The sequence below is a fragment of the Pseudorca crassidens genome, unplaced genomic scaffold (assembly GCF_039906515.1).
Source record: "Pseudorca crassidens isolate mPseCra1 unplaced genomic scaffold, mPseCra1.hap1 Scaffold_189, whole genome shotgun sequence".
Lineage (NCBI taxonomy): Eukaryota > Metazoa > Chordata > Mammalia > Artiodactyla > Delphinidae > Pseudorca > Pseudorca crassidens.
In genome coordinates, this window is record NW_027136116.1 from 16,666 (window position 1) to 43,672 (window position 27,007).

The 27,007-nt window shown below is 39.1% G+C and overlaps 1 long non-coding RNA gene and 1 pseudogene across 1 annotated transcript; one reads left to right on the forward strand and one right to left on the reverse strand.

Annotated features, from left to right (window-relative positions):
• Positions 1-169: 169 nt before the first annotated feature.
• On the reverse strand, positions 170-27,007 carry LOC137218110 (UDP-N-acetylglucosamine--peptide N-acetylglucosaminyltransferase 110 kDa subunit-like; annotated as a pseudogene).
• LOC137218111 (uncharacterized) lies at positions 2,070-19,551 on the forward strand. Its single transcript, XR_010940467.1, has 4 exons — positions 2,070-2,938; positions 5,596-5,728; positions 7,737-7,892; positions 13,992-19,551. It is a non-coding gene; the product is annotated as an uncharacterized lncRNA (long non-coding RNA).

Consider the following 27,007-nt stretch of genomic DNA (forward strand, 5'->3'; position numbering starts at 1 on the left):
TTTTATTAACAGCTCTTAGATCCTGTAATAACCTATATTTTCCAGATTTTTTCTTGATAATAAAAATAGGAGTATTCCAAGGACTACTGGAAATTTCTAAATGCCCTAATTGTTCCAGCACTAATTGTTCTGCAGCTTCTCATTTCTCCTTTGTGAGGGGCCATCGGTCCACCCATACAGGGTCATCAGTCAGCCAAGTAATTGGATCAGCAGTGAGTGGAGAATCCAAGGCCCCTAAGAAAAACCCAAACCTTGTCTATCATTTTTTATTTTCACATCAATAGGATAGACAGTTCCTTGTTGATTTGTTCCCAGCCCTTTTGTGGGAAGAAATCCTTGATCCAACATCATATTAGAGACTTGAGAGTTTGGACTATAAAGTAATACTCCCATTTCTTTTAATATATCTCGGCCCCAGAGGTTTAAAGGCAGCCCAGGCAAAACATAAGGCTGGAAATATCCTGAATGGCCCTCACTATCTTGCCATAAAAAAAACTGACTACTTTGCATAGGAGAAGAACTTTGTCCTATTCCGTGAAGTTCTGTAATGGTAGGACTAATGGGCCAACGTTTAGGCCAGTGTACCTGCGTCATAACAGAGACATCAGCTCCAGTGTCTAACAAACCTGAAAAAACCTTTCCATTAATGGTTCATTTCATTTCTGGACGTTCTTTCCCTATCTTCTGAATCCAGTAGGCAGCATTAGACGATCCAAAAGCCTTTGTTTCTCTCTTTTGATGTCGTAAAATTTGTCCATGAGGTACAAAGGGCAAAAGTAGCAATTGTACAATTTTATCACCAGGAGAAATAGTTATTATATTTTTAATAGTTTGTGCCATGACTTTTATTTCTCCTTCGTAGTCAGAATCTGTGACTCCTGGCATAACAGTTAAACCTTTCATGGTGACACTACTTCTTCCCAATAATAGTCCCATCAAACCCTTGGGTAAAGGTCCACAGATGCCCGTAGAGAGGGCCTGAGGACCCATTTCAGGAGTTAATACATATCGGGCGGAGGTACTGAGCTCCAGTCCTGCGCTTCCTGGTGTTGCTCTGGAGAGCGAGGATATTGTATGTTTTTGTTTTTGGTTAATGTCTGATTGATAATTTGAGGAGGATACACAGACATTGCCCTTATTATTTGTTGGGGCCGGGGAAGGCCCTGGGAAGAGTTTCCCGACAGTGGTGGCCCATCCTTGTGGGCCACTGAGCAACAATCTTGTGCCCAATGTTTTCCCCTATTGCATTTAGGGCATAAACCAGGGATTTTCTGACCATCTGGAGGTTTCTGAGTAGGGAAGGAAGGACTAGGGTTAGAATTAAAAGACCTACATTCTCTAGCAAAAGGACCTGCCTTTCCGCATTTAAAACAAGTCTTTGTTTTCTTTTGATTGTTTTTAAACCCCACTTTAGTTAATGCTGCAGCCACAGCAGCACCCTGTATATAAGTAGGCCCAATGTCTGCACAAAGGTGAATATAATCCTCCAATGTTCCCCGTTTTCTCCAAGGTCGAATCGCAGCCTGACACTCATTATTAGCATTTTCAAAAGCAAGTTGCTTAACTACAATTGTACCAGTGAGTCCGTCCACAATGAGTCTCCCCACCGCCTGTGACAACCTATCTACAAAATCAGCATATGGTTCATCAGGTCCCTGTCTAAGTTTTGAAAGATCCTCAGTTTTGTGTGTAGAAGGTCATTTCCTCCAGGCTTGTAATGCCAAATGATTTATTTGAGGATAAGCAACAAAGGGATAAGTTAATTGATCTTGTAAAGAAAGATATTGTCCTTCCCCAATCAGCATATGATAATCAACTGGAATATTATGGGCAGCATTCTTTTCTGCTTGTTCAGCAGCCCGTTCATAAAAATCAAACTTCCATATTAAATGATCTCCACCATTTAAACAAGCTCGTGCAATAGACTTCCAATCAGCGGGGGGAAGAGCTTCTCCTGTCAACCACAGCAGTAGTAAAAGGAGCAGTGGGCCCGTATTGAGCACAGGCAGATTTTCAATCTTTCAAAACTTTCAAAGGGAGAGCCTGATGCCCCCTAGTAGCTTGTTGAGGATTATTAGGATCAGGTCTTTCTATGACGGGACAACAGAAAATAGGATCTTCTCCTCGTTTTATTGCTCCTTGTACAGCGCGCTGCAAGGGACTGAGCATTTTTACAGACGTAGATTTTTGAGGAAGACAGTCCTTATTAACCTGCAGCTTTTTCACTGACTCATCTATCACAGCCATTAGAAAATCATCCTCAGGATATTTCTCTCTTTTATGTTTACAAGCCTCATCTGTTAAGTCAAAATGTTCCTCTTCATCTAAACTATTTAAATTAATTAGCTCTTTCGGTTTAGGAAGTGGCGACACAGTAGTTGATAATACAGTCTCTCCTTCTGTCAGAGGCTTATGTTTTTCTGACTTTACATTCAAATCAACACTATCATGAGAAGAATCTAAACATATTTTTATCAGATTCCACAAACTATATGTAACAACAGGAGTATGAGTAGGCCCTCGAGACTCGTAATAATTTTTTAAATCTTCTCCAACTTTCTGCCAGATTTCTATGTCAACAGAGCCGCCATCAGGAAACCAGGGAGATACACCATGGATATGCTGTAAAAATTCAGTCAACAATAAAGTTCAGAAACTTTATTACCCCGAGCTCTAAGCATCAAAAGTAAAACCTGAGCAAATAATTCATACATCTTTGAGCCCTTTTGCCCCATCTTATTTTACTTCTGACTATTGCCTTATGCCTCTAGTCGTTTCACTTTTACTGGTGGCCACACATATTTTGCATAAGGGTTCTCTTACCTGCACTTTCTTTTTCTTTTAATTGCCTTCACGCTTCAGGTCCCTGTTCGAGTGCCACTTGCCGCGGACCAGCCGGAGAAAGAGGATCTCACCGCCCAGGGTCAGAAGGGAAGGGGTAAGGAACTGAAGTAGCACCGACGGATGGGGTCAGAAGGACCAAGACAATTGATGGTTGCAAGGCAAATTTTATTGCGCTACAGTTGCAGATTATCTAGACTAGAAAAAGGAAGGTTGACAGATGGTGGTTTACATTATCTACAGACTGTCTCGGCTCAAGGTTAACTTCCCTGGGAGGAAACCCATAAACCCAGAAGCATCAAAAATAACCTGCATGTGCAGGGGGGAGACAGCTTTGCTTGTCTCATTTTACATTCTTTCTGATCTCTGGGCCCTGGTGATTTATCTCCCATGGAATGGAACAAGGAGGGGAACAAGTAGGGACAGTCCCTTCGAGCAGCGGCGGCATGCCTGGCATGTCCTTACCTGCCCTCAAGGCTGACTGCTTCCCACACGTATGTTGCCTTGTTTAAGCCTCAAGCCCTCGATCCTTTGTTGAAATACAATAATTTCATTCCTATGGTTTTCAATGCCAAAAACTCAACCTCCAGGAGGGCTAAAGTCTAATTTGTACTCCAAACCAAGTAGCAGTGCAGTTCGCTACTACTGAGACTGAATCCATAAAGACTTCAAGACCACGTCCAGAAGACAAGTTATTATATATAATACCCTAGAAGGTCTGAAACATAATTATCATATACATAGCTGGTCCTTCAGAGCTTTTTACCTATAACATGTTTTTTGATGAAAGTTATTTAATGTACTGGAGATAACTGTGACTTACTGATCAAATATTTGAATACTTATACTTACCTGGGATTTCATTTCTGCTGAAAGAAAAAGGTAGAACAGGACTCACTAAAACAAACAAACAAACATTAGAAATGAAAGTAAAAATCTTAACACACACTATCACTTTTGGAAGCAGCATAGAGGGGCAGCCAACGGTAAAACACTGGTGAAATAGGTCAAAACTCTAGGCCAAAAATCCATTATTATTATCATCAGTGACAGTACCACAACTGTGCCCTTCAGAATTAATAATCACTCCTAAGAATCTTCATTTGGCACCAGATGATGCGGTTAAGAGAAACACTCTGGGAGGTTTTGAATCAGACTTGGTTTTTTGTTAGCCAAGTTACAGGAGAATTTTTAAAGTGGGGGGAAGGGAAGAAGGAAACGGACCAGGAAAAGAATTTAAGCCATCATCTATAAACCAACAAAGCACTGATAGTTCCAAACATTATGTCAGACACTAAAATGACTGATATAGGCTCAAGTGGTTTACAAAACCTATAAAAAGACTACACCAGCAAAGTCCCCATTTATCTGTAGAGTTCAGAAACTAAAACAAGGAATATTTTAGCTTAAAAGCTTATCTCAAGAGAATCATACACACTTCACATGAATAAAAATACCTGAAACCAAACATTTTTAAAAGCTCCAATACCCAAAATATAAAGAAAAATATTAATTCAGAAGACTCAATCAATCCATGATAATCACAAAACGGCTGGGCAATCTCTATCTCCCTTCCACACTAACCATCCATCCCATGGAAGACCAAGGGAGATCAGACCTTCCAGACTTACCTTCCAGACCTTCCAGACACCTGGCTGCTGCAAAATTCTAGGGAGACTCCTTGTGGAACAGCAGTTTCCCATCTCTTGTGTCTCTCCCTATCGTGATCATGATCATGCAGGAAGCAAGTCTGGCTGTGCTATTTCTTATCATTGTCTGTCACCCATCTGCAGCATGGTATTGTACAGATAAGGAAAAAGTAGTTCCCTTTCCCCCAGAAGGTTGAGGCTCAGGTACAGGGTAATTCTCCTGTGCACACAGTCATTATTTAGGCCGACTCAGTGACTTCAACAGGCTTAATCATGTGATCAGGTTTGTTGCCAGCTGCGTAATGCTCCCACATCTGTAGATAGAGCCGCTCTAGGTCCATTGTGTATTGTTTGGTGTTGAACAGAGGGCTAGATGTTCTCTGCTTCCAGACTTTGCCACGAATTTTCTTCAGGTATTCTAGATCAGTTCCCAGTTTCACAGCTATGTCTTCATATTCTTGTCTATTTTGAGCAATAAGCTCAAGACAGCCTAAACAAGTGAGCTGGGAAGCTGCAACTCGGGAAGCAAGAGTCTCTCCTGGCATAGTCACCACGGGTGTCCCTGACCAAAGGACATCCATCCCTGTGGTGTGTCCATTACAGAGTGGAGTGTCCAAGCAGACATCAGCCAGCTGGCCTCTCCGAACATGTTCCTCTTTAGGAGCAACAGGTGAAAAAATGATACGCTTCTGGGGAAGGCCCATATTTTGTGCATACTGTTGAATATTAGGTTCTCCTACTGCTGGAAAACGCAACAGCCACAGTACACTATTGGGAACACGCTTCAGAATATTTGCCCACATCTGCAAAGTAGATGGGTCAATTTTATATAACTGATTGAAGTTACAGTACACAATGGCATCTTCCGGTAACCCGTACTGAGAACGTGTGGTTACAATAATGGTACGGGGAACCTCCTCTCCAGTGGCAGCCTTAATGTTGATCTGGGTAGTTGCCAGTCCATTGCTAAGACTGAATCCATTAATTGTTATCTGAATTTGTCCTCTGTTAATCATTTCAGTAACTGCCTCTGCAATAGTATTCATAGGAATGACAGGCATATTAAGAGCCGTATTACTGCTGTCTGCGTTGTCTCCTCCATCAGGACATTTCATCTTGACAATCTGCACATCTGGGAGACTATCAAGAAATGCTTTGAGGTCGATGCCATTCAGCACAATCCGATTGTCATAAATGTGCCCATTGGACTTAAAATCGATGACTGCCTTCTTCTTCAGGTGAGGGAACATATTAGCATGATCACCAATAAAGAAAGTATGGGGCATATAAGCCAGTTTCTCAGAATACTGCTCAGCAACTTCAGCAGGTGAAGTTTCCTGATCAGTGATGATATAATCCATGAAAAGCACGCCACTGGTCCCAGGGTAGCCCAGCCACATTGCCTGAATAGGAGCTGGCCTGAGAGCAAAGAGTTCATTTCGAGCACCCCCGGTATAACCATTCATATTTACAAGGATGTGTATACCATCTTGATGGATGCGATCAGCTGCTTTCCCATTGCATGGAATCTGAGAAAGATCAATGAAATGATGGGCTTCTGCCATCACCTTTGCTCGGAAGTTTGTGCCATCATCTGGGCTCAGGGCATAACAGAATACCTCAAATTTATCAGGATTGTGCATGCCTGGAATAGACTGCATAAGATGAGAAGTAGGATGATTCCCGAAGTCAGAACTCACGTATCCTACACGCAGTCGACCATCACTGAGCTTCAAGTCTTTTGGACGTTCGTACGGTGGTTTATGAAGGACACTGATCTCATCCAAGCAGAGGTTCCCATGGCTCTCAGCAATAGCCTTCCTGAAGCCATGAGAAAGAGGATAGAGCATACTATGATGAGGCTGCACAGAAGGCAACCTATTCTTCTCCAGCTGGTCAGCCACAATGCTGACCAACTTCTTCATTCGCTCATCATACATAGTCTGTCCAATCACAGACAATCTGCAGGCAATGAGCCAAATCACAATAAGCGTCAGGAAAATCAGGTTCAAGCTTCAGAGCAGTGCGATAAGAAGCAATTGCTTCTGGAATATTCCCTGAATACTTGTGAATGGAAGCCAGATTGCTGTGGGCATCCGCAAGTGCAGGGTTAATCTGAATGGCACGAGTATAACACTGCAAGGCTCCCTGAACATCCTGCATCTCCTTTAGAGTGTCTCCCATGTTACAGTAGGCATCAGCAAAGGTAGGACTGATTCGAACAGCCTCCTTATAATGCATCAGAGCTTCCTGCAGTTTTCCCTGCTGCTGCAATACACTTGCTAAATTTGAATGGGCAACAGCAAACTCTGGGAAGACTTCTAATGCTTTACAATACAAGCGAACTGCCTCTTCAAAGTTTCCCTGGTCTCCTTTGATATTGGCTAGGTTATTCAGAGAGTCTGCATGGGTGGGACACAGCCGCAGAGCTGTATTATAACACTCTTCTGCTTCGGCAACACTGCCCTTCTCTTCCAGAGCGTTGGCTAGGTTGCAGTAAGCATCAGGGAAATGTGGTTGCAATTCAATAGCTCGCCTGTAGGTGTCTACTGCCAGATCCATCAGGCCTTGCTCATAGTATACACAAGCCAGGTTGGCATGTACCACTGCATGATTTGGGCTCAAGCTTAGGGCACAAAGGTAAGCTGCCACAGCTCTGTCAAAAATCCGTGCCTCTTTCAAGACATTTCCTAAATTGATATAAGCATCCAGAAAATTGGGGTCAAGGGTGACAGCCTTTTCAAAGTGATGAATTGCAAGCCAAATCTCCCCTTGTGCATTGAAAACACAGCCAAGATTACTCCAAGCTACTGCAAAGTTCGGTTGCGTCTCCATTGCTTTCAAATAACATGCCTTGGCTCCTTCCAAGCGACCCAGGGCTTTGAGCAGGTTCCCCAGGTCACTGCGAACACAGTACAAATCAGGATTGCACTGAAGAGCAGAGACGTAAGCTTGTACTGCCCCTTCCATGTCGCCTGCTGCTACCAAAGCGGCTGCCAGGTTAATATAACCATCGATGAAATCTGGTTTGAGATGCAATGCATGCCGGTAATGCTCAATTGCCTCCTGCAACTGCCCTCTTTCCTTGTACACATTCCCCAAATTCGAATAGGCTTCTGCCAGAAGAGGGTTCTGTTTAATTGCCAGAGTACTAAAGTGGGCAGATCTGTCCAGCCTTTGACACTGGAAGTGTAGAGATGAAAGTAATAAAAGTACTCCAGTATTGTCTGGCTCTTGTCTCCACAGCTGCATGCAGTGTCTCTCAGCTGCCTCAAAATCTCCTGCCTGATACTCTCGATGTACCAACTCAGCTAACCCTTGGAAGGAAAGCATACGTTTCGTTGGTTCTGTGCTGTCGGCCACGTTGCCCACAGAAGACGCCATCTGGAGCTTCTGGAGAGAGTGAGAAAAGGGGGTAATTGAGTCCCGCTGCTGCCACTCCTGGCAAGAATGTTTCTAGAGGTAGCAAATACGAGGGCAGCAGCCATACCACTGCTTTGGCAGGCTTAAGTGGCAGCAACAGTTACACGCACTGAAACTTAGGAACTCTGGTTGGCCATCTACCTCTCACGCTCTTGAAATCTTAATTCTTAACCCTGCCCTCTTCCACCATTTTTCTCCTAATCAGGGAATAAAAATTACCTATACACTTGCCTTAGAAGAAATCAAAAGTCAGTAGTCCAAACACTTTTTAAAATTTTGTTTTCTGTCCAGTTGGAAAGGAAATACATGATTGACTTTACTTCATCATTCACATAGTCAATGTGGAAAACATTAGGGCCGTGAATTTCAATACAGTAAGATCAGAAAATTTTAAATTGGCCTTCCCAAACCACTAATAAGTAACCAATGTTGTATATAATGCTAAAATCTTAGAGACCGAGTTTGATATTTTAAAAGTTCTGAAAGGATTAGCTAATTTCTCCTCATCATACTTCTCATGCCTCAAACCTGAGTATTACTTTTTTAAAATTAAATTTATCTTTATTTATTTATTTTTATTTTGGCTGCGTTGGGTCTTCAATGCTGCGTGCAGACTTTCTCTAGTTGTGGCGAGCGGGGGCTACTCTTTGTTGTGGTGCCTGGGCTTCTCATCACAGCAGCTTCTATTGTTGTTCCACAACTCTATGGGTTCCTTTTTAGGTCCTATGAAGAACCCTAGAAATTAGTTCATGGAATTATAAGTTTTTGCAAAATTGTCAAAAGTGAGACATTTTAACTTCCATCAGGTAAGACCAGCGTCTCTTTCTTTGCCAATTTTCCTTCTATCATATTCCGCTATGTTGGATCATATTGGAATGGCCACAGGCTTTTTTGAAATCTGGCTAAGGAGATTTTCTTTTTTCTGTGGTACGCGGGCCTCTCACTGTTGTGGCCTCTCCCGTTGTGGAGCACAGGCTCTGGACGCACAGGCTCAGCGGCCATGGCTCACGGGCCTAGCCGCTCCGCGGCATGTGGGAGCTTCCCGGACCGGGACACGAACCTGTGTCCCCTGCGTCGGCAGGTGGACTCTCAACCACTGCGCCACCAGGGAAGCCCTAAAGAGATGTTTTAAGTGAGGCTATTATGTGATTTTCAGACACCGCCATATGTAATTGACTATATACTATCGCATTACAGGAATAACTTCCAGTACTCATACTGACTACTCTACTGACTTAACCTAGCACAAGACACAGAAGCATAAGGACAAAAACCACCTTACAATATAGCCATGTCTTGCACTTCACAGCTCTCAAAGCATGTGCGTTTGAAGAAGAAAAAAAGAACTGGAAAGTACAAAACCAGAAGCTAATCTGTGGAAAATTATTTCAATCATCAGGCATGTGAAAGATAAGTCAAAGATTCAGTTCTCATCAATGCTTAGTCAAAACGGAAATTTTCTTCTGTCAAGAATATACTCCAGGGGCTTCCCTGATGGCGCAGTGGTTAAGAAGCCACCTGCCAATGCAGGGGACAAGGGTTCGAATCCTGGTCCGGGAAGATCCCACATGTCACGGAGCAACTAAGCCGGTGTGCCACAACTACGGAACCTGCACTCTAGAGCCCGTGAGCCACGACTATTGAGCCTGCGAGCCACAACTACTGAAGCCTCCGTGCCTAGCGCCCGTGCTCTGCAACAAGAGAAGCCACCGCAATGAGAAGTCTGTGCACCGCAACGAAGAGTAGCCCCCAGTCCCTGCAAGTAGAGAAAGCCTGCGCACAGCAACGAAGACCCAACACAGCCAAAAATAAATAAATAAATGAATGAATGAATGAATGAATATACTCCATCAACAATGTGTGCAATGGAATGGTATGAATGAGTATTTTATCAGAATCCCTGTAATGCACAAACCTATAGCAGTACTGAAATCAGTAATGCATTTATAATAGTAAATACTTATGAGGAAGTAATCCATAGAGGTTTTCTCAAAGTTAACAATGAAAATTAATGTGACATTATCAATAATAAATTGTGAAGCTGAAATAAACTTTTCTAAACTATTAATAACTAGAAGCAAATTCTAATCAACCATGCTACAAGAAATCTATGTCTAAAAACTACAAAGTTTATTTCTTAAAATTTTATTTCGAAAATACATAAACTGTCGTATGAGGAGGCAGTTAAAGAATATATAGCTAAAAGAGTGGGGGAAAAGGTTTATAGAGACACATCTGGCAGTAGTTAATTTTTAAATGTCATTTTTCTAGATTTTGTGACACCTATAGTATTGATATTTGAAAGCATTTAAAAAATTGTAATTTGAAGATTTGCTACTTCCAGGTAGAATAAAATATTTTGAAGCAAAACAACGTTTGCACTGAGAAAAACAAAAAAAGCCAAATAAAATAGCCAGCATTCAATCAAAAAGTTCTAGACAAACCAAGAGATAGAATCATATGGCTAAAATTCTAAGAAAAGAACAGATAATACAAAAATATTTATATAAGATATTGTGTGTCTTTATCAGGAAAAGTCTTTATCAAGAAAAGACTTTAAAATCATCAGAATTAATATTATATTTTATTTATTTGTATATTATATTTATATAGAGATATTTATATATTTATATAAAGAACTTAAAGATAAAGCCCTAGTTAAGGCAGTGACAAGAGCAGTAGCAGTGGGAGTGAAAAGAAATGGTTATATTTAAGCATATTTTGTCAGGAAAAGTCCATGATCAAATGTCTGACTGCATACACGGGATGGATAGACGGAGTGGGAAAAATCAAAGTTAACTATAGAGGTTCTAGTGAAGATGGGGTTGCCGTCACCCAACCCAAGGGGCTGCGATCATCCCCAAGGTCTAGGAGACTCAAAGGGAAGGTCATGGTCAGAGGCAAAGTTAATTGGTGGGAAAATAAGACTCCCAGTCTCTCCATCTCCTTATACCAGTTTTTTTTGTAACATCTTTATCGGAGTATAATTGCTTTACAATGGTGTGTTAGTTTCTGCTTTATAACAAAGTAAATCAGTTATACATATGTCCCCATATCTCCTCCCTCTTGCATCTCCCTCCCTCCCACCCTCCCTATCCCACCCCTCTAGGTGGTCACAAAGCACCGAGCGCATCTCCCTGTGCTATGCGGAAGCTTCCCACTAGCTATCTATTCCTTATACCAGTTTTGTTTTTCTGCTCATATACGTAGCAGCATTTCATTCAAGGGGAAAGTCATTGATCTGACTGGTCAAATTAAACAACATAGTTCAAGGCACATTTACAGTGGTTAGTTCCTCCACAATTTAGAAAGTCACATTCATAATTTCCCTCTTCCTACGCCGCGGAACACACTGGCCATTCCTCCAAAGTTTCCACTCCACAGAGTGGACCAGAGATGACGTGAGCCCAGAACTGAGAGCTTGGCATGAGATGGTGTCAGCCCCACGTAGAGCTCTGGCATAAGTTATAACCCAACCCAGCTCTACAGAGAGCTCTGCATGGAATCCTGGGAGTAAACTCAGCCATAATAATGGGATTCTGTTTTTCATTTGCTTTTCTTCCTTGCTTAACTTTCCCTGGCCACTCTGACAAACAAACTTTCAGGCATTCCTGGGCCACTCACTAACTTTATTCCATTTTATGTCATCCAGATTCCCAAGAAAATTACTAACTATAAGGAGGGAAATTTGGAACATGCTGAGTTTTAGATGCCTGAAATATACAGGTCATTGAATCCAGTGAAGTAGCAAATTATCTGGATCTCAAACATGCCAGTAGAATAGCAGACTAAGCTCAATTTAATGTACTCTTACTGGAGACACACGTAAATTCTGGGTCAATTTTGCAAAAGTTAAAAGGACATAGCTGAGATTAAAAGAAAGAAAGGAACACCTGCATGTTTCAGAAAGTAACAGAGAAATTAAATCCAGAGAAAGAAGAGCGGACTGATGTCTGTGGGTTCCGTTCCTTAGTATAGGCCTTATGTAAATAGGGGCTGGAGCTAGAAATCTAACATTACCTTGAGGCCAGGAATTTATAGACTCAGGATGGAACAATATTGAGAAGTTGGTACAGATATCCTACAGAAATTTCATGAGGAACTGCTTAGTCCATTAAGAGGGCCAAGGGCGGTGGTGAGGAAGATTGATATCTCTTGAAAACCTTCAGGTACAGAAAACATCAACACCTCTGAAAAGTAGGCCTCTCCTTCCCAGCGTTGTGATGGCCAGGTTGTCACTAACCTGTAAGGCCCTGTATGAATCAGAAACTGCAAGGAGAGTAATTCAAAGAAAAACAGATGCAGGATGGGTGTGGCAATAAATCCTAGGACCCTATCAGAAACAAAATTAAAACCACTCTAAAGGGAAATTTTAACAAACCAGAGCAGATAGTATCCTAACCAGAATAGAATAATAATTCTGAGGAAGTTACTTTAGTTATTTAAGTAATATTCAACATCCAGAGCAAAATTCACTTAAGTACTGTACTGGTGGAAACTAGGCAGCACTATGGAGACAATAAAAAGGTGTTTACCATCAAAAAACATCAAGGTAAGAAAGATAATGTCTAATTTTTAATTATCCTGTGGTTTATTGAAATCTTTTGGAAACCCAAAATAGAGAAAACCTAGCAGGCAATGAAGACTTAAATATTTAGAGATTTATCAACTCATCTATAAAAGCTTTATTAATCTCTTCTTTTAATACCACTCCTGAGAGGTATAAATGTGTCCAGTGATAGGGTTGAAGAAGCCTGAGAGAATTTCAATTGTTTACTATTCTTGGTCAGCTATTAAGACCTTTCAGGAGCATCTTGATTTTCATGGCATCATCCAACAAAAAGCAGGATATTTTACAGAAAGTCCTGGTCCACTTTTTGGCTTGCCTTTGTGTTTATGTTTTTGGTTTTCTCACATTGGGCGGTACATTAGGCTACCTATTGCACACTCCCTCATTCATGCATGCATTCATTCAAACAATATTTACTGAGTTGAGATATTTAATTAACACCCAATAAATGATGTTTAGATGAATGAATGCGCTTTTTATCAAAGTAAGTGTAAGTACTGAGAAAAATTACAGAATGTATGATCCCAGCCCCACAAAAGCGTATAATTGTGTTGAGGATATAACATATGCTGGTGAAATAACTAATATATCATATTGGACAGTTTCTAAGTTCAAAAATGAGTTTTTGTAAATAATCAGAGCCTAAGGAGGACAAAGAAGGGACAGTTCATTATGGGTTGAATCTATCAATAAATGTACATTTCAGATGAGATTTGAGATTGACCTTAAAGAAAGAAGAGGACTTAGATATATGAACAGAGAACAAGAAAGGCATGGTGATAGCATGTGCATAGATAGTGTGGCCAACATTTATGTTCTTCATTAAAGACAGTCAGAGATAACCCAAATGTAACTGTTTCCATGGGTCCATTCTCAGTATCCAAACAAAACAGCAAATCCTATCTTAGTAAAACTAATGAAAAACACAGTCTTTAACAAAGACATTGTGAAGGAAAGGGGGAGAGAAAGGCTTGCGTCCCACACCACACAACAAAACTTATTTAATTATTTGTTTCATTTTCTCCCTCTGAAAATTTCCTCTCCCTCTCTCTGTACGTCTCTCTTCTCCCACCACATCTGGCCACACTCTACCAGCCACCTTTCCAGATCTTCCCAGAACTCTCCATCCTAGTTTCATTATGCCACAAGTTAAACATCTCACAGGTCTCCAGGATGCATCCTCATCACTTATTCCACAAAGACAAACAAAGGACACTTCTCAGGATCAAGTTTCTTGGAAGGAAGAGGTCACGAGGAGTGATTATAAATAATATAAGGTGGAGAGCAGTGACTTAAAATACCGTCTTTCCTCTTAGAATGTGAATACAGGGAACTTTGGGAAACTAGAAAATCTAGAAAGGATTCATTGATAATTATTTATTTTCAATGAATAAAATAAAATGTAATAATACGGATAAACTCTGACAGATTAACTTTTTCAAAAGTTGCTTTCACACACCTTCACTATTGGGATGTTTCATAAACACATCTTTCTTCTTTCTTTGCAGATACTGGCACCAAACTTTCAAACAATAAGAACCTTCCCATAAGTCCCTTACCAGGCAAGATTAAGGTATAACAATCCAAACAGATTTTTGAAGAAGATAACTGGTTGAAAGCACAGGAAAAGAGCTAGGTTTCTCTTTTTCAACAGTCACATAATGAGTCATGTGGGAATTGGTTTACAAAGTCTCTCTCCATGAGGGGCTAAGGTTAAGATTAGAACTTCTGAGGCCAGAAGAGCAAAATAACTACAACAACACACATATTTTCAAGAGCCGCCCTTTGGTTGTGAGGGATTGATTTTTCCCACGCTTTTTTCAGCAACCCAACTGGTGTCTTTAGTAAATGACATAGGAGAATACAGTGTGGCCAAGAAGGCTTAGATTTCCTTAGCCCCAAGTCAGATATTCTCAAGTGACTGTCCACTCAAAAAGAGAGATTTACAAGAGGAAACTGGATACAACTGAGTGTACTTTTATTTCAACCCTTTACCTGAATGTTTTGTTTTGATTTCAGTTCTCCACTGAAGTTGCCTACATTAATATATTTTTAAGAACATTTCCTTAAGTTGAAGTATTCATTCAGTATATTCATTTACTATAATTGAGAAAAGCCAAATGACTTAGGCAAATTCATTTCTATATTGCCACAGCAGTGTATTGTGAACTAAATGACACCTGGCAGTTCTTTACTCAGATACTAACTCAATTAGAAGGCAGAACAAGGATACCTACCCATTCAGGGAAGGAAACGTCACTTAGCCTCTGTAGCTGTCTTAGGTCTCTTATCATCACAGTAGCAAACTGAAGACTAAAAACCATACGATCATCTCAATAGATGCAGAAAAAGCTTTTGAAAAAATTCAATATCCATTCATGGTAAAAACTCTCCAGAAAGTGGGCATAGAGGGAACATACCTCAACATAATAAAGGCCAAAAATGACAAGCCCACAGCTAACATACTCAATGGTGAAAAGCTGAAAGCATTTCCCCTAAGATCAGGAACAAGACAAGGATGCCCACTCTCACCACTTTTATTGAACAGAGTTTTGGAAGTCCTCGCCACAGCAATCAGACAAGAAAAAATAAATAAATAAAAGGACTCCAAAATGAAAAGGAAAAAGTAAAACTGTCACTGTTTGCAGATGGCATGATACATAGAAAATCTGAAAGACACCATCAAAAACCTATTCGAGCTCAAACATGAACTTGGTAAACTTGCAGGATACAATAGATTTCCATATATAAATTTTGTATTTTTATACACTCACAGTGAACTATCAGAAAGAGAAATTAAGGAAACAATCCCATTTACAATCGCATAAAAAAGAATAAAATACATAAGAATAAACCTGCCTAAGGAGGTAAAAGACCTGTACCCAGGAAACTATATGACTCTCATAAAAGAAATGAAAGATGACACAAACAGCTGGAAAGATATACCATGGTCACGGATTGGAAGAATTAATATTGTTAAAATGACCATCATACCCAAGGAGATCTACGCATTCAATGCAGTCTGTATCAACATATCAAGGGCATTTTCCACAGACCTAGAACAAATAATTTTAAAATTTGTATGGAAACACAAAAGATCCTGAATAGCTAAAACAGTCTTGAGAAAGAAGAACACAACTGGAGGAATCATGCTCCCTGGCTTCAGACTGTGCTACAAACCTACAGTAATCAAAACAGTATGGTACCGGCACAAAAACATCCATCACTGGAACAGAATAGAGAGCCCAGAAAGAAACCCATGCACTTATGGTCAATGAATCTATGACAAAAGAGGCAAGAATATGCAATGGAGAAAAGTCTGGGCTTCCTTAGGGATGGTTTCATCAATTAATTTGTTTTCTTAAATGGACCATACTTTTCCATGTCTTTGTATACCTTGTGATTTTTTTGGTTGAACATTTGGCTTTCAAATATTGTAATGTGGTGTCTATGGAAATCAGATTCTCCCACTTTCCCAGGGTTTTCTGGGCTTTGGATTGTTGAAGGCTGTAGTAGTCTGTTTGTTTAGGGACCTTTCCAAACTAGTTTTGCAATGAATGTACTCCTTATCGTATGTAGGCACTGAAGTCTCTGTTCCTTTAGTTCATGTTTAGCTAATGTTTTGACAGAGATGTCCTTGAATTCCTGCACCTAAGACAAACAAAAACAAATATACACAAGCACATCCACATGCACACTCAAAACCACACACCTCTCCCCATTTTGCAGATTGCTGGATCACTCCTTCAACATTTAGCTGACCTGCACTGAGTTCAGGGCTCAGCCCATGGTAAAAGCTTAGAGACTCCTCTGGTGTTTTCAGAGCATGCATCTGATCTTGAGTATGCATGTGGCTTTCTTAATTTCTCTGGACACATGTGTACTTTTTGTATGTTCTAAGTTCCCAAAGAATCTCCCCCAACTTTTGCTCCTGCGTCTTATGTGGTCTATTGTATTTCAATGCACAGTCTTCTGCCCCAGCCATCTGTGCTTTGTCAGTTCACCTTGCACTTTTTTTGAGCAATGACCGCTGCTTTTCCAGACTGTGTTCCAGGTTAGCTAAGACAGAGATAAGCATCTTGTGTCAGTCCTTCAGGTAGCTCCCAGACAGGTTAGAACAGATACACATAATAATCCGAGAGTATGGGCTCTTCTGCTCCCTCCTGAAGCAGGATTGAGGGCCCCATACTACGAATGGTCTGCTGCTACTTTAAGACTATCACTGCATTAAGACCCCACCACTTTAAGACCATCACTACACTAAGTGTAGATGGGGCAAGGGCAAGTAAAAATGCCACAAAGCTTTCCTGCCATTTTCAAATTGCCTCTTCCCTGGTTCAGTATGTGTTTGCTTGCTGTAAATCTTTGCCTGATTTCAGGACTAAGAGAAACTCAAGGAACGCCACAACAAGAAACAGTATAATCAAACTCTCAGATGCCAAAAGACAGAGAAAGAATCTTTACTCCCAAAGGAGAAAGAAAAAACAAATTTGTTACAAAGCAGGGATCCTCAAAAAGATTCATAGCTAATTTCCTATCTGAAACCATGGAGGCAAGAGGCCAGACATATTTAAAGTGCTGAAAGAAAAAAACTGTCCACCAAGAATTCTATATTTGGCCAAACTGGTTTCAAAACGTAGGGAGAAATTAACACATTCCCAGATGAACAAAGGCTGAGGGCGTTTGTTTTACAACTTCCTAACACTGCCCTATGACAAATGCTAAATTGAACCTTCAGGTTGAAATGAAAGGACACTAGACAGCAACTCGAAGCTGTATAAAGAAATAGAACTCTCCAGTAAAGATAAATACATGGGCAGATACTAAAGCCAGTATTGTGCTACTGGCTTGTAACTCTACTTTTTATTTCTTACATGATTGAAAAAACAAATGCATAAAATAATCATAAATCCATGTTATTGGGCTCACAAAGTATAAAGGTGTAATTTTGTGACAACAATAATGTAAGGAGGAGGAATGGAACTGTAGAGGAACAGAGTTTCTGTGTGCTATTGAAGTTGGTTTCAATTCAAATGATACTGGTTGAACTTTAGAAGGGTAAATGTAATCTTCTTGATAACCACAAAGAAAATATCAATAGACTATATGCAAAAAGAAATGAAAAAGGAATCAAGAGTTCACTACAACAAAATCGGCTAAGCACAGAAGAAGTCAGTAATGGAGTAAATGAGGGGCAAAAAATGCATAAGACATACAGAAAACAACCAGGAAACAGACAGAATTAAGTTCTTCCTCATCAGTAATTTTTGAAAAAGTAAGTGGATTAAGCTCTCCAATAAAAAGATAAAAATTGGCGGGCTTCCCTGGTGGCGCAGTGGTTGAGAGTCCGCCTGCCGATGCAGGGGACACGGGTTCGTGGAGGATCCCACATGCCGCGGAGCGGCTGGGTCCGTGAGCCATGGCCGCTGAGCCTGCGATTCCGGAGCCTGTGCTCCGCAACGGGAGAGGCCACAACAGTGAGAGGCCCGCGTACCACAAAAAAAAAAAAAAAAAAAAAAAAGATAAATATTGGCAGAATGGACTTTAAAAACATCCATAATCCAAGTATATGCTGCCCGCAAAAAACTCACTTGATTTCAAGAGACACAAGTTAGTTGAAAGTTAAAGCACAGAATAAAATATCCCATGCAAATAGTAACAAAAAGAAAGAAAGAGAGAGAGAGAAAAAGGAAGGAAGGAAGGAAGGAAGATAGATCTGGGATGGCTACATTAATATCACACAAAATAAACTTTAAATCAAAAACTATCACAAGAGGAAAAGGAGGCCACTATATGTTGATAACAAGTTCAATCTATCAAGAAGATATAACAACTATAAACATATATGTACCAAACATCCCCCAAATATGTGAAGCAGACATTGACAGAATTGAAGGAAGAAATAGATAGTTCTAAAATAATAGTTGGAGATCAATACCTTGCTTTCAATAATGGATAACACATCTAGACAGAAGATCAGTAGAGAGGCAGGGGGACTGAATAACACATTTAACCAACTAAACCTAACAGCCATATATAGATCACTCCACTCAACAACAGCAGAATACACATTTTTCTCAAGTACACATGGAACATTCTCCAGGAAAGACCATATGTTACGCCACAATACAAGTACCAATACATTTTTAAGAAACTGAAATCATACAAAGTATCTTCTTTAGCCACAGTGAAAGGAAGGTAGAAATCAATAACAGAACCATTGGTAGCCATTTCCCATCATGCCTGCCACACATGATATAAAGCAATGAAGGGAAAAACATAATTGACCATTTAGAAAAGTGGGAAAGAGGACATATCATTGACACAGAGTGTGTGCTGTTTCCCGTTGTCAGAGATAGAAATAAATTAGCATCATTTATTCATTAGTGTGTTAATTTCTTGGTCAATCATTGCGCAGCCAGTGTTTCTGCCTGATGGGAAGATTTCCTATACTCAGTGTTGAGTGGAGACAACCTTGAAAGGGACATTTAAAAGGATTATACTGTGATGGGCTTAGCAGTAGCCTTCCTCCTATGCCAGTATTTAGGCTGGGGTATTTCCATGCAGTGTGTACAACCGTAGGCCCCAGGTCACCAGAATTTAGTTGGATTCGTTTTCTTAATACATTCCCTCAGTACTTTGTCTTTTATTTGACTGTTGCATTTACTTCATTCTTTATTATCACTGCGAAACAACTTTGTTTCCTGTTCAGATGCCAAAAAGTGGATATCAATACCTCCTGAGTTTTACACATCACAGATCTGTTTTACATATCAGAGACAGAGACAGCAACTATTTCCAATGACTTTGAGACATGCTTTGAACATGCGATTAACATGTTGAGTGTTGAAATGTGTGTCGAGCTCATTATACTTGCTCCAAAAGGTTTCAAACTGCAAAGATTTAAAAATCTTTGTCTTTGAATAGTTTTCCTGTGCTGTCCCTTTGTGTCAGACTGTTAATGTGCAGTCTGGCACCTTCAAATAATGTGGCTTTGTAACCAATTATTTACATGTTGTTTTATCCACAGAGAATCTTTTCTTTTTTAAATAAATTTATTTATTTTTGGCTGTGTTGGGTCTTTGTTGCTGCACATGGGCTTTCTCTAGTTGGGGCGAGTGGGGGCTACTCTACATTGTGGTGTGCGGGCTCCTCATTGCTGTGGCTTCTCTCGTTGCAGAGCATGGGCTCTAGGAGCTGGGGTTTCAGTAGTTGTGGCACGCGGGCTTCAGTAGTTGTGGCTCATTGGCCCTAGAGCACAGGCTCAATAATTGTGGCGCACGGGCTTAGTTGCTCCGCGGCATGTGGGATCTTCCCAGACCAGGGCCCGAACCCATGTCCCCTGCACTGGCAGGAGGATTCCCAACCACTGTGCCACCAGGGAAGTCCCCACACAGAGAAGCTTAAGGTCAAAACATACAACTCGATTAACTACACGTCCTCCTGTTCACATTTCCCTCATCTTTTCTTCATCTTCTATGTTTCCTTGGCACTGTTTATATTAAGTGCTTTTGCCATTATATTTGATTGTCTGTATTCCGGTGAGTTACCACAATGCTTTATGAGACACGGTAGGATATAAATGCATTTAAGATATATATATTTTATATATATATATATATTTTATATATATATTTTATATATATATATTTTATATATATATATATAATTTGCTTTAGTGCAGTGTTTTTTGTTTTCTGTACTGAATTCATTAGCATGGGTCGGTATAAAATTTAGCATAGGTCAATATGTAATTTGTAAACTAATAAGGTCTTAAAAGTGAGGAATTAATAAGTCTTTTAAATTTAATTATTTATTGTAAAGAGCAGAATAGCATACATAAACAGGTGCCTAAGGAAAACTTGTATTCTAATATGGAACTCTCATGAACACCTTTTTTTTTTTTCTTCTAACGGTATGATAGTAGGCCATTTGCTTATTTTTATGGCTTTAACTTTACAACAATGAAATATTCGTAAATTTTAAAAAGTATTTTTCTTTATTTGATGCGGGTGGGATACTGGAGAAATGAAAGGTCAAACACCTATTGAGGAATCCATACTTGTCTATATATTGTGTACTTTTATTTCAATAACTGATTTAAAATTCCTAAAAGGATGCTATAATAAGTTATTGTGCCATTTTACAGACTGAATTAAGTGAATTTCAGGGAGGTATGAAACTTGCCTAAGGCTATCCATCTACCAAGCGGTAGAAGTGAGAATTAAATCCAGGTATACCTATCGCCAAAGTTTCTGCTCATCTCTTTACATCATCCACTTTTAATAGCCAATGCTTTCCTGCTTACAAATATGACTGAGGTTTCCAGACAGTCAACAGTCCTTTTTAATCAGATAGAAAACTTACTGTTGATTCTCTAAAGACATATTCCTTTTCCATTAAGTGACTTTAGTTGTTCAAATAATACTTCCAGACAGTAGTAATCATACAGCTGGAGACTAAGAACAGAACTCAGGGATGTGTCTAGCAGTCAGTAAAGACCAACTGGGCTCACTGATGATATTTACGGTCATTTCCTCTAGACTAACATAATCTTATTATAAGACCCTAATAATTCACAGTACTGCCCTTGCCTGATTGTTTGTTCTTCTCCCTCTATCACTCTCTCTTTCCCCATATTATTATTATTTTTGGCAATTTTTGGTGAATTAAATTCAGGGATTAGTATTCAGGAGTACTCGTCACAAAAGCAGAGAATCTTAGCTCACACCAAAGGAAGAAAATAGAGAAAAAGTATAAATTATATGAATACACACACATACACACATGTGCCAACTATATGCTGCACTTCTCCAAAATCTATTCGGTATCTGCACATTTACTGTATATTAGCAGTAAGAGCAGAAATGAGCGTAACGCTCTGTTTACAAGGCACAGAAAACAGACCCAAATATGGAAATTACTAGCAATAAGAATGGGGAAGAAAGACTACAACAAGGAATGTAGATGATATTTTTGTTTCCTAGCTATGATGCCAAATATTGAACTTTCAACTTGAGACAAGGAGGCCATAAAAAGTTGTATGAGTTTCCTAGAGCTGCCATGACAAAGTACCAGAGACTGAGGAGGTTAAACAACAGAAATTTACTCACTCACAGGTCTAGAGGCTAGAAATCTGAGATAAGGTGTCAGCAGGATTGATTTCTTCTCAAGTATCTCTTCTTGGTTTGTAGATGCCATGTTTTCCTTTTGTCTTCACATGGTCTTCTCTCTGTGCATGTCTGTGTCCTAATATTTTCTTTTTATAAGGACACCAGTCATATTGGATTAGAGCCCACCCATTTGACCTCATTTGACCTCAATTACCTACTTAAGGGCCTTATCTCCAAATACAGTCATATTACGAGGTATTGGGGGTTAAGACTTCCACATATTAACTTGAGCAGGACACAATTCAGCTGATAATAGAAGATAAGAGTAATTTAAGCAAGTAAGTAACTATTGTTTACAGTGAGTTGCTTAAGGATATGAATTTACTCAAGAAAAACAAGAAATTACATAACACTGTATGTTATACAAAGATATTAAATTAACCATCATAACATCCTGTGAGATGGGCATTAAATTAGACTAAGCAAGATGAAGCAACTTATCCAGAATTGTATAGTTGGTACTTTCCAGAATTTAAACCAGGTATTTTCCCAGTTCCATTCTACGTTATATATTCATTTCATTATTTGAAATGAATTTTGAGTCTTCATTTTGCTTCGTTTCTGAAGTTATATGGGGATAGAATGGAGTTGGATATTTTCAGTGACATTAACACATGGGGAAGGAAATTGAGTCCAGAAGCTTCAGCAATGTTTCCATGGAGAACACTAACAACAGAACCAGAAACACCATTACCCTTTTGGTTCAGTGATCTTTCCTGAAGCACTACAAGAATCAATTTTAAGAAGCCCAGTGTTTTCCAAACTTTCACCAATGGGCTCTGTAGGGTCCTCTAACAGTATCTAAGAGACTAAGTAGTTTCTCATCCCAAGCCACTTAAGACAAGGAGTTCTGATTGTTCTCTGTGAGGAAATCAAGTGACAATCATAGCTGGTGATTTAGGATAGTTTCTTCAGGGCCCAGGCAAAACCTAATACACAGTAATAATCATTGTTAACTGCATCTTTGACAAGGATTAATCAGGTATCAGAGAGGTCTATAAATTGGGAGAAATTATGATCAAAGAGAAACATAGACCACAGATATTTAATTAATGCTCAATTATTTATGAGTTTAACTTTGGTTAACCTAATTTTCCTTCTTCTAGACAATTTCCAATTCGTCTCCACAAAGAGACCAGAATAATCACCTTCCAATACAAGAATTATTGTGTTGCTTTAATTTAAAGCATGCAGTGACTTCTACATTCACTCCACCAAGTTTTGCCAGGAGAGAAAAGGAGACGTGATATTTTGTCTTGAATTAGATATGCCACCATACGTGACTTAGCTCATCCTACTGGAAGCACTTTGAGGGCAGGTTCTACAGTCTTGTCTTACATTCTCTATGGAATCAAGCCAAGGGAATCACACACAGTTACAGCTGGGAAAACATCTGTTCTGGGTTAATACTTTTAGCCTTTACCACCAAGACTTTATCACCAAGACCTATCTTTACAGTCTCGAAACAGGAGACCTTCTTGCCTTCCCTTTTCATATTGACTAGGAAGGTAAAGGGAAGAACTGAGAAGTACCCAAAGTCAGCTAGCAGCCAGCACAGATAAATCATCTGTGGAGATAGTGTTTCTTTCAAAAGATATAAACATAAGAGGAAGTCCTAGTGTTTGAAACAACTGTGCATAATAAAATTGCATGAAAACCTAGAAATCCAGATGCAGATCAGTAACATATTGGTTAAATGAGCTGTTATGTTCCTGCAATGGACAAGTGTACATACATTAAGAAGAACGAGATACTCTTTTCTATGAGATTCTCTTTTCACTGAACTCATCAGTGCTGCAAACACAATGTTACATAATACTTTTTCTTTAACATTATATCAGGCATCCTCATCTTGTCCTGCATTTATTGCCAGTGTTACTAAAGTCTATCACTTACCTCTTTCTCTTTTAGACATATAATTTCTTCTTATTTTGGAAGCATTCATCAATCCCTATTTTACTCTTTCTTTTAAATTACAAATGAATATTGAATTTTATAAAATATCTTTTGGGGGATATTTCAAGTGATTGTATACTTTTGCTCTCCTTTGACCTTGTTATATGGTAAATTATATTTTGTTATTTTATATTATGCTATTTATTATATACTGTGTTATGTTTACTAATGACATTTATTATATTATAATTACATTATTTTTAAGGTAGCATTTTGTTTTAGATAGACAAAACAACCAGTGGAATAGGAAGCATCTTAAAATTAGATGCAAGAGCATAAGGGAATTGAGATTAAAATAAAATTCACGTTTTGGATCAGCAGCAAAAATTATTCAACAGAAGTGGGAAAATATGGCTATCATAGAATTACTAAATTCTAGACACAGCAACTAGTTAAAAGTGAAAAAATAATGAAAGTGTAAAAGTATCAGAAACCTGGGAGACTTGAAATAAATTATTCATGAGGAATACCTTTCTAAGATACAAAGAAAAAAGGATACATTTAATTATATAAGAATTAAAATTTTCCTCATGGCAAAATGCACTACAAAGGTCAGAAAACAAGCAAAAGAAATTGGGAAATATATTTAGAAATGGATATGCCTCCTTTACAACTTTTGAGAGAAGCACCTGTTTCTTTTTCCTTTAACCTGTTATGTGGGTATTAATCTATAATGTAAGTGCATGGTTCCTTTCCTTTAACCTGCAATGTGAGATTTAATCTGTATGGTAAGTGCATGGTTCCTTTCCTTTCATCTGTAATGTGAGCATCAACATGGGGCACTGTTTCCAAGCACAGACTTTGGATGTTCCTGTACTGGTCCCGTCACTGACCATCCACAAAAACTTACAAATGCTGCTTTACTTTCCTGGGGGTTAGAGTCTTAGCTAAGAAATGGAAGCAAAATAGAACTTTCCCCCAGGGATGATAGAAGGTTTAAAGGAGTAAATATGTAAGTGACTTAGCACAGTGCCTAGTACAAGAGAGATCAATATAAGTACATAGCAATTTTTTAAAGAGACACATGAAAGAAATAAAATGTGGTGATTTCAATCTATTGATATATATTCTTGACATTAAACTACATTGGATGACCTAACTTGCTCGTGCTTTTTCTTACTCTAGTGAACTTGGGTAGCTAATATCATAGTTTAAAATTTTTCCTTTTATATTTACAAGTAAATTTGACCTGTAAATTTCTTTTTCCTTACAGTCCTAATCTATTTTCAGTATTAGCATTATATAGACTTCGTAAGATGAATAAAGGAGCATTCTTCCTTTGCTACTCCCTAGAAGTTTTTCTTTGTTAATATTGATGTTATCTGTTTAACAGAAGTTGGATAGAATTCACCTCCCAAATGATCTGGCCGGGTCTGGTATTTTCTTGGTGAAAGCTTGTAAACTATTGACTTAATTCCTTTACTGGTGCAAGAACTCCAGCTACAAATTTCCTCTTGTGTCAGTTTTGGTAAACTTTAGGAGCTAGGAAATTGTCCACTTTACAGAAATGTTCAAATTTACTGGCATTTCATATATTCTCTGTTTGTACTCTCTGCTATAACACTGTCCTGATTCTTTCTGTATATTGTTTACTTACATTTTTGTTTTGCTTAATCAAAGTTTGTTTTTTTAAATCTTTTCAAAGAATATTCTTTTGACTTACTAAATCACCTCAATTTTATACTTCTTTCTGTTTTATTAAGTTCTGCTCATATCTTTATTGTCTATTTTTCTATGTTCTCAGGGTTTATTGTTTTACTCTTCTGATGTCAATTAAAACACTTGGTTATTAATTTTAATAAATCTTTTTAGTTATAAATAGTTGAACTTTTTGAAGGTTCCAGCTTAGTTGTACGTATCTAAGGGTCAGCTCCTCCTCACAGTTGCTGGCCTAAGGCTTAGTTGACCCTATAGCAATGTATATACTGACATTTTTTCCCCTCGACTTTCTGTGTTTTGCTACTTCTCACTTCTCTTTGCAGAGAAGCCCTTTGAAATACCCTTAACTTATCTTACAGCCAATAAGTCTTTAAAATACTGTGTATTTTTTAAGATAAATCAACTTATATAATTAGGCAGGAAATCTGATCTGCCATATTTTTAAAAACAGCATAATTTCACTCTTCTCCACGATTAATCTGCTGTATTACACGACCTTCGAGTTTTTAGCTTTATCAATGACATGTACTTTAAAAATGTTTGAAAGATCCTACCCAGTCTTTTAAAACATCCTCGCTCCTTGTTTCAGTTCTAGTTTTATGTATATTTTCTGCCTGGCACCTGATTATTCCAACATCTGATGGATGGCCTTGGGAATCTAATTCTGGTATTGATTGTTTTTGCTGATTCTCTCCACTTGTAGCTGATTTCTTCATTATTGTGTAAATTTAGATCATGAGCTCACGTTTAGCTAAACTTTATCTGTGGGAACGCTATAGGCCTGTGTTGAAGGTCTACCTCTCCAGAAAGGGTTTAGTTTTGTGTTTGGAATACCACCGATTTGGGAGCATTTTAAGTTAATTTCTTAGCTTCTGTTTGCAAGACCGCAAATAAATTTGCAACCCAAACACTGTGAACACAGATCTGCGGTTCAGAATTCTCAAGATTTCCTACCTGTTTCCTACCCAGAGCAGAGGCCAAGAGAATTTGCTCTTAGTCTCCCTTTGCCAGCAGATATTTTTTTCTCCTGGCACACCCTTTCATTACAGGTGAAGCCAGGGATAGGTAGGTTTAGTTCTAACTTCCCATCTAGTAGGGATGGAGTCTTACCTCCTGCCTCCCATGTGGTCATGGCCATTTAAAAACAAGTCTCTATACCAGGTGTGTCATTCAACTACGGCCTGTATTCCAAATCCAGACAGCTGCCTATTTTTTATGGCCTATGAGCTATGAATAATTTTCACGTTTTAACTGGTAACATTTTAAATGGTTACCTAAGTACCTAAATAATATCCTCAATTTTGCCTCTTTGGTCTACAAAGCCTAAAATATTTGCCATTTGGCTCCATAAAAACAGGATTTCCAGCTTCTGTTCTACGCTAGCAAGATCTTCAATCCACTCTTAATAGAGCTATCACTCTCACACATGGACCACCCTTCCTTCATGGGTCCTGGACATTTCGACTGCACACTTCCAAAATCAACCACGCACTTAAAAATAAGTTGTGTACATTTAACCTAGCATACCTAACCCATTTCTTTTAGGAGAGTTTTTCAAGTAATCTTGCCCACCGTATTCTTCAGAACTTCATTAATAATGGCAAAAAACCGGGCTTACCTGGTGGCACGGTGGTTGAGAGTCCGCCTGCCGATGCAGGGGACACGGGTTCGTGCCCCGGTCCGGGAAGGTCCCATATGCCGCAGAGCGGCTCGGCCTGTGAGCCATGGCCGCTGAG